We start from the raw sequence: 4,141 nt of genomic DNA on the forward strand, positions 1-4,141 counted from the left end.
AGTTAGCACACTGACAGGGAGTGTTGTGAGTCTGAAGGAGGTCTACGATCCCTGCCAAATTGAAATCTATGGGAAAAAACTAGCCGCACGGTTAATAAAGATGTGTTTGAGTTTAAATAAAACCGTAAGCGTACGGGTCAATTGTAGCTACGGGTCGAACACGAGGAGATATACGCCACTCTATTTAACTAACTTACAAGTAATGCAAAGTGAACCAAATTAAAGTGTTAAATTAAACTAATTAAACTAATGAAAATCAATGCATCCTAACTCATAAGCATTTAACAAAATTAAGGGATTAAATCGGCATCCTAACACATGAGCATCTAACCTATCAAACTAAAGTGAATTGAAAGGAATAAAAATGCAGCCACACATACTAACCACATCAAAAGAAATAAGGGAATAAAAATGCATCCATAAACCACAACCATATAAAATTAAAATAAAAGAAATAGAGGGGGAAGAAGAAGAAGATAGAGAGAGATAGGGGAGATGGAGAATGAGATTGAGAGTTTAGATAGTAAAACCTGGAAGTGCTTGTATGAATGTAATTGAAAAGCTTGAATACTTGCATAAACTTACCATGACCTCCTCTTCTAAATCTTCAAGTCTTGTCATCAACTTAAGAACTTAGACTAGAAGGCTTAAAACCTAAAATAGAATTAAGAAATTACAACCCAATTAAAGACTTAAATTGAAATTAAAGCATAAACTAAACCTATTATAACCATTAAATGAAAATCAAAAAAGCAAACTAGAACTTAGAAAAGCCAAAAATCACAAATTAGAAGGAGAAGAAGAGAAGAAGAGAAGAAATTTTACTAAGTGAATGAGCAATTTTTACAAGAGAGGTAGGGGGTATTTATAGGTGGAAGAGAGGAGAAGAGAGAAGATGGAAGTGTAGGAGAAATATTTCCTAAGAAAAAAGAATATTTTCTTCTCTTTCCACTTTTACAATGCCTTGAATCCTAAGAAAAAAGAAAAAAAATAGAAAGAAGAAGAAGGGAAGATTGTTTACATAGACCCTCTAACAAGTGCTTCCTTTTCTTTGTAGATATCTTTTCCAAGCAATAAAATCAAAGCATCTTTGATTTTTCAACATTCCATAGATGAGAAAATATAAATCTATCCCAAGTAGAATTTCAGGAGTGCCCTTGAGAAGTTGGAGGAGAGATAGAGTAAGGGTGATGACTAGGATTCCTTCAAGAATAAATAAAATACCCATTCTGTCCTTCAGAAAACGTGGAGCATGGGGTGCTTATATAGGCCTCACCATTGTGTTTCTTGCGAAAAATCACCCAAAATAGACCCAAATTTCGTCCAATTCGGAGTTGGGGAGCCCAAGATATCTCAAGTTGAAGTTGGACTGTCCAAAGCCTTCCAAATGGAAGCTTTCGGGTACAGTAAAGTAACTTCTGATAATTGCGTTAAGGCTCCTGAAATCCGAACTTCTGCTTCACTTTATCCCCGTCCGATTATCAATAATTACAAATAAACCCCTATAGACCATTTTCGCACGTCGTTACGGAAACGGCCGTAACTTCTTCGTTTCAACTCGGAATCAAGTACCGTTTGAACCATTGCCAAGCTGACTCGATGGGCTACACATCCATACTATTAACATCTCTAAAGAGCTTAATAACATTTCTTTAGTATCATCTCCTCCATTTTCACAATAATTCACCTAAACCCTGAAAAGCACAAGAAAGCACTGAGTAACTCTGTCCAATGTGGTAAAATGTATGATTTATGCCCTAAGATTTCACACATAAATGTGCTCATCAGATTCCCCCACACTTGAACGTTACTTGTCGTCAAGTAAAGAAAAATAAAACTAACCTGAAATGCAAAAAATCCTAACTCACTTTCGTAGGAATCACGGTTGCACTTAGCATGTGCAACAAGCCTTTCAACCCCTAGGTTACCCCTAGTGGATGAGTTGTGTCTCATGGGTGTTTGTAGTGAATATACACCCAAAATTCAATAAATAAAAAAGAATGATGTAAATTTTTCTCATGGCATAAGTAAGATAGGGCACACAATCTCAAAGAAATACTCAACTAAAGATTAAGGAGCCAAAGGTTCCCCCACACTTGAATTTTATCACCCTACATCAATTCAAATAACAAGCATGCATTAAGGTCAAGGGATCTCCTCATATTTTCTGAACACTACTCACCTTCAAGTAAACCACTCATAGCACTGATGGAACCAAAGACTTAGGCATTGAGTATTTTTTTACCGTACTTTCTTTTCCAGGCATTAAGGCAAAAGCTTTTTTTTTTTTTTTCTTTCTCAACCACAAACTCTTTTTCTACTCTACTACTGTTCTCTGAATGACATGGTGGAGCATACACCAGACACCCAAATACTTGGTAGCTTTGCTTTTTGCATGTATCCATAAGATATTGAGACATTGATGTAAGAGTTTTTTTTTTTTTTTGAGTTTCCTTCCAAGGAATTTCGATCAAGTCACCCTGCTTCATGAGGCACAGTGCCTTGTCTAGTCCCAAGGAATTCCACTTTTCTTTCTGTTTCTCTTTTTTTTTTTTTTCATTCACTTTCACTTTCATGTCTTGCCACAAACAAATTGGTCTCAACTACTAGCCAAAAGATCAAAGGGGTCCATAGACACATAGAGGAATCTAACCATCACATGAAGTAGCACTCATATTTTCAAACTCAATCCCCATCACTGGATACAAACCAACTACCATCATTGAAAATGGATTTTTTAATTATTTCACATGCTAGGGCACCTAATTCCCTCTCACTCTCGCTTTGCAAATCGAAGAGACTTATGCACATAACAAAAAACTATCGCCATAATCAAAATTCATAAAATTCACAATTAAAGTCCAACACACCCCCCCACACTTAATTCATGCAGTGTTCTCAATGTATGCAGAAAAGAAAGAATAAGGACAAGGGAGGGGATACATACTACGATATCAGGGGTCAAGGTAAAGAGGCTCATGGAGATCCATGACCTCTTCTTCAACTGGAGTAGGCATCTCTATGTACGGCTTCAATCTTTGGCCATTGACCTTGAAAGTAGCTCCTGTACTTGGATTGAGGACTTCAACAGCCCCATGAGGATAAGCTTTTTGAACAATATATGGGCCATCCATCTAGAACGCAGTTTACCTGGAAAGATATCCAAACGAGAATTGTACAATAAAACTTTCTGGCCTACCTCAAAAGATTTTCTCAAAATGTGTCTATCATGAAAAGCCTTGGTTTTTTTCTTGCAAATCCGAGCATTCTCATATGCCTCATTCCTAAGCTCTTCCAACTCAGATAGTTGGAGTTTCCTATGGGCACCTGCAGTGGGTAGGTCAAAGTTAAGCTTCTTGATAGCCCAAAAGGCCTTGTGCTCAATCTCTACAGGTAAGTGACATGCCTTTCCATACACCAGACGGTACGGAGATTGACCAAGATCGATCTTGAAGGTTGTCCTATGGGCCCATAACGCATCTACCAACCGGTTAGACCAATCCTTGCGGTTCGGGTTGATGGTTTTCTCAAGAATTTACTTGATTTGCCTATTTTAAACCTCAACCTGGCCATTAGTCTAGGGATGATAGGGTGTGGCCAACTTATGGACGACACCATATTTTCTCATGAGGGCCTCAAAAGGCCGATTATAAAAATGCTTGCCCCGATCACTAATGATAGCCCGGGGAGTACCAAAATGGGAGAAGATGTTCTCCTTCAGAAATTTCACAACCACCTTATGGTCATTGGTCTTACAAGCAACTGCCTCAATCCATTTGGACACATAGTCCACAGCAAGTAATATGTACAGGTTACCACAAGAGTTAGGGAAAGGCCCCATGAAATCAATACCCCATACATCAAACACCTCAACCACCAGAATTGGGTTGAGGGGCATCATATTCTCTTAGTAAGATGCCCTAAGGATTGGCATGAAGAACATACCTTGCAATAAGTAAAAGCGTCTTTAAACAGACTAGGCCAATAAAATCCACACTGTAAAACCTTGGCCGCAGTCTTATTAGGCCCAAAATGGCATCCACAAGCTTAATCATAGCAAAAAGATAAGACAGATTGTTGCTCATGATCAGGGACACATCTCCGGATTACTTGATCTGAGCAGGTCTTAAAAAGACAAGGA

This window comes from Telopea speciosissima, chromosome 6, assembly GCF_018873765.1.
Source record: "Telopea speciosissima isolate NSW1024214 ecotype Mountain lineage chromosome 6, Tspe_v1, whole genome shotgun sequence".
In the NCBI taxonomy this organism is placed as follows: Eukaryota; Viridiplantae; Streptophyta; class Magnoliopsida; order Proteales; family Proteaceae; genus Telopea; species Telopea speciosissima.